Source organism: Mytilus trossulus, chromosome 14 (assembly GCF_036588685.1).
Source record: "Mytilus trossulus isolate FHL-02 chromosome 14, PNRI_Mtr1.1.1.hap1, whole genome shotgun sequence".
NCBI lineage: Eukaryota > Metazoa > Mollusca > Bivalvia > Mytilida > Mytilidae > Mytilus > Mytilus trossulus.
Window position 1 is genome coordinate 46,373,203 of NC_086386.1, and position 5,109 is coordinate 46,378,311.

Genomic DNA, 5,109 nt, shown 5'->3' on the forward strand with positions numbered 1-5,109 from the left:
GTGACAGAGTTACAGGTGCTTTCATCAAATTGTTGTGTTTTCTTTTTCATTACAGTTGATGAAGCACATGGAATCCATTCATGTAACATGGTTGACTGGACTGACGGAGCAAATTCATTCGGTTTACAAGACATGCTGCATGCAACCACTGTATTGTCCAGGACATCAATCATTGTAGAATTTGCTATTGGTTCTGTCTTGAATCGGGAATAACAGTTCGTTTGGGTCTTCTTTGTCGGATGTGAAGCTCCAAATTGAAGCATGCGCCGTACTGATTTGTTGTACATATCCTTGCTACACTCTTCTGTCAAGTTTTTCTTTATGGAGGAATTGCTGCATGTGACTTCACAATCTGCTGGTGTTATATTAAGATCTGATAAGATGCTTGTGTTGAAATCATTTATGAATGCACTGATATTTGTTACTTGAGTTAGGGATCCTCTAGACAATGAACTGCTTATGTTCACCTAAAACAAAACATAAATATATTATAAATCTGTATTTTGGGGTTATACGTCAATGGGACAGCAATTCAACAATAACATACACTTTAAAATAAACGACTATTCAAAAGTTTTTATTCGTGGTCCATTATTTTTTGTCTTTAATTATTTTCCAGCATCTTAAACTTTTAAGTTTTAAACAGAGATTTTCTTTTATTGTGTTTTGTTTTAATATAAATTTCATAATAAGTGAAAATTTAATGAAATGAAACATTGTGAACAGACTTTTCAATAATCAAAGAACTATACACCACAATATAAAAGGAGCTTACCTGATCAATATATAACTTAGATCTTTGACTGTGTCTTTCTCTTAATTTCAGAGCTTCTAAAGATTTGACTACAAAAGAAAAATACAAATATTAAACATTGTGCTTCGACAGTTGCTACAATTAAGTCACTAAGAGTATTTTCTTTACGTATTTTAATAGGTTGCAACTACATGTTTCAGAGTAAAAGATTTAATTTTTAAAGGTTCCATCGACATGATAGAATTTTAGCACTTGTCTCCAAAATCTTGCGAATCTTTAAAAACAGAACAAAAATCAACAATTATAGCATTATCTTTCTAATTACCTTTTGGACTGAATGTGATTTTCATCTTCAATTTTTATCGTGATTTTTAGAATACAACTATATTGAAAGGATATGTAACTATACCAAAAAAGGAAACAATCCTGTTTTTATATGTAAAATTTGGTTATCAAAACTAAAGAAAGTAACACCTTGAGTTCATATTACTCCTAACACCTTAACGAGTAGTTAATTAATCTCATTTGATGTTGAAAATGGTGTCAACTTTCTATACAGGTGTTTGTCAAATTTCTCACCTTTCCAAATGTAGTTACATATGTTGTTTTGTAATTACCTATTAATTAGTGCTTTAATTACAAGATATTAATGAAGTATTTAAATTATGATTAAGTGGTACTTCGAAATTTTTAATGACTTTCAATATTTGACACCCACAGAAATTTTTATTATAATCTTGATTTTGCTGTGTGCAATTTCACTGAACAAATATATATGTTGACAAGAAATATTTGATAAGCTTAAACCTTCTCCAATTTAAAAGTATAAAGAACTTGACAAAACTGTTAGAACTTATGACAATCTGTAAATTTACAAGTGTTACAAAAAAATCTTGTACTGTAATTTAACCATATCATATTGCTGTGATTTTAGCTCCACACATATCAAGTTCTGTCCAAATAAAGCATACATGATATAAAGGGTAACTGTGATTTTACTATATAGCTCTGTGATTTTCAATATAGTGCTGTAATTTTACAGTATAGTTTTGTAATTTTACCATATATTAGTATTATTTAGCACTAATTTTATCATATATTGCTGTGATTTAAACACATAGTGCTGTAATTTTACCATATAGTGCACTGAATTTACCACATGTTGCTGTGATTGTACCATATATTGCAGTAATTTTTCAATATATTGCTGTGATTTTATCATATATTGCTGTGATTTTTGCAATATATTGTTGTGATTTTTGCCATGTATTGTTGTGATTTTTGCCATGTATTGCTGTGATTTTACCATATATGGCTGTAATTTTACCAGATATTGCCGTGATTTTACCGTATATTGCTGTAATTTTATTATATATTGCTGTAATTTTACCATATATTCAGATTTACTCTCAACCATATAATTGCATCGTGTTTATTGTTGTATTTAACTGAATACATTTGCTTTTTTTCAAAATAAAGCATAAACAATATAAGTGTTAACTTAGAATCAATATAATGTCTAAAATGTGTATCATAATTGCACTATTATAAACATCTACAATCGAGAATAGCAAGTTCATCGGCTTTCAATCACGAGTAAAATGTAAGCTATAAATGGCCTGAGAATTTTTCGGGGATGTAAAAAACACATAATTATATGGTAGTATTTACATTACAAAAGATAGAAATCAATCACAGTTTCATTACCAATCACAATAAAGACCAACCTTAATTCAATTTAATTGATAAACTCAACAAGATTGACTGTTACTAGTATATGATCTTATATATATGATGATATTTTTCGTTACATGCCTTAAACACGCGATTTTTGTAATAGTTTCTATCTTATTCTTAGATCTATACATTTGGCTGTTTGTCGTTAGTTTTTATGTGCTTTGTATCGGTTTCGTGAGTTAAGCCACTTTTAACGGTTTTTATTTTTAGTTTGTTCTTACTTGATCTGTTACACCACTGTCCCAGTTTAAGGGTTTCGGGCTTGGTGCCAAAAATATGCTCAACCCCGCCACGATTTCTATGTCCTGTCCCAAGTAATTCTGTGGTTGTCGTTTGTTACTGTATATCGTATTTGATTTTCGTTTATTGTTTTGTAAATAAATCAAGGTGTCTATTACTTTTTGGACTGTTTAACATTTGTGATTTCGGGGCCTTTTATAGCTTACTATGCAGTATGATAGTGTTTATTGTTGAAGGCCGTACGATGACATAGATTTGAAGATGTTTGGTAATTTGGTCTCTGATTGAGAGTTGTCTCAATTCATACCACATATTTTCTTTTTATATATTCCCTATATGTGGAGAGACGAAAGAACGAATTGACTGATAAAAGTAACTAAAATTGAAATTACCCCAAAAAAACCTCGCATGTATGAATTAAACATAATGCAATATTTCATATTGGAACATTACTAATCTCAGAAATCAATTATACAGAGATTCACATATACAACGTTGGAACATTGGCCTCGTGTCTCGATGACTAGTGCGTGAGAACAGAATCAAAATATCAACAGTACTGACTATATATATATGGAAGTGTTTAACGACCTTGACTGGCTTTTCAGCCCTCGCACGGTCGGCTCGGTGCCCGAAGACGATTGGTGAGCATTTAAATATTTTGTGCCGTGGGTCAGGAACGGGTAGCAAAGGACGCCGAATGGAGGCCGCCATCTTGGTTTTGGTGAGTTGTTTTTGGTTTGTTGACTATTTTGGATTTTACTTCTTCACAACGGCTGCTTTCAGGGCCAGTTTGGTCAGCTTGGCAGCCCGCTAGCCTCGATGATGGAGTACTGGTAGATGAATCGTGGACGTAGTTCTAAAGATGACAGGAAGCGTTATCAGGACCCAAGCCGTGAGGCAGGAAAATGAAGGTCGTATCACCCAACAGCCTAGGATACAGCCCTCGGACGTTAATCGGCATGACACTCCCCATAATAGACAATGGTTTTGGAGGCATGTTAACGCGGGTACGCCAACTACTACGTCTCTCTGTACGGCATGGATTGGTTTCTGTCATCTTAGTAGTATGTCGTTGACCATCTAGCAATAAACCCTCATCGAAGATAGCGGGTAAAGGAGAGCTGACCCAGCACGTCCGTTCAGCTGTAAGGACTGAGACGTGACTGATTGCAGTACTGACTAAGTTTCAAATAAAATATTTATTATACTTCATGTCAAAATGCCAGATTTTGATTGGCTAATACGAGGGTGTTAATTTACTCTATTACCCTTCATGGAAACGCTTGAGCAAGTGTGCGCTTTATTAAATACAACTCTATCCTATGGCAAATACTATATTACCCTTCACACAGACGCTTGAACAAGTGTGCGCTTTATTAAATACGGATGGTTGTATGTACAAGACGTCATAGTATTATTACTTTGAATTTGAAATTTTATCGACAGTAATAATGGAACGTTCAGTATAATAAAGTTTGTGTTATTTATATAATATTATATGTCTCTGGTCCACACATCACCCGAGGCAGTATTTCCATCCATATCTCAGTAGCGCAGGATTTAAGATAGCAGTCGAAATTGAAGAAAGAGTTTTTTTTCAAATTTGTTGATTGCGCTTAAAAACAGTTCATATCCGAAGAAGTCCCGTGTAATTTAAAAAGTTAAATTTCTTGAAATAAGTAAATAGTGACATATATTACAATAGAATGTTAAGTCAAAATAAACTTATTCCTAATCAAGGGTTACGAGAACTGTATATGGATACCGATTTTCCTACCTACTTTTTACAGGTCAATAATTTTTCTAAGGTCATAATTGAAGTTTTGAATTTGATTGATAATACATACATTTTTTATTACTTAATATTGTAAACATCACAATGATTCATGACACTGATATAATAAGGCATCTGCAATCCATAAACACATCCATGGTCAAACATTATTTTCAGCTGTGTGCTAATTGACTTGTAAGGTGTTTCGCCCAGAATGCATCTCAAAAATCATGGCCTGATATTTTTGTTATTATAAATATAGAAATCTAGCTCAAATCCCGTTCCAAACACAGTTGGAAGTACGGGGACACTGACCAATAGAGGGCGCTGAATCATTCGTACTATATAGGAAGTACACCACTAATTCAGTTCCATTGCTTTCTACGTTTAAATTAGATTCCCCCGTTTCAAGCAGACACACCTCTTTTATTTTAAGTTCAAATAAAGTGGCAATCATTGCATTTCAAAGCAACACTTTATGGTGTCTTGTACTGAAAAAATCAACATACCTTGTATGGTATATAAGAAAGAACTTGTTCCCGGAACTTTAGTTCTACCAAAACAGGTTCTTCAGATCTACCAAACAGACAAAATGTACCCT

General features: G+C 33.0%; 1 long non-coding RNA gene across 1 annotated transcript; it reads right to left on the minus strand.

Moving 5' to 3' along the window:
• Positions 1 to 360: 360 nt before the first annotated feature.
• Positions 361 to 1,187, minus strand: LOC134696865 (uncharacterized). The gene is made up of 3 exons (XR_010103028.1): positions 1,080 to 1,187; positions 776 to 843; positions 361 to 467 (listed from the first exon to the last, which is right to left on the minus strand). It is a non-coding gene; the product is annotated as an uncharacterized LOC134696865 (long non-coding RNA).
• Positions 1,188 to 5,109: the final 3,922 nt, after the last annotated feature.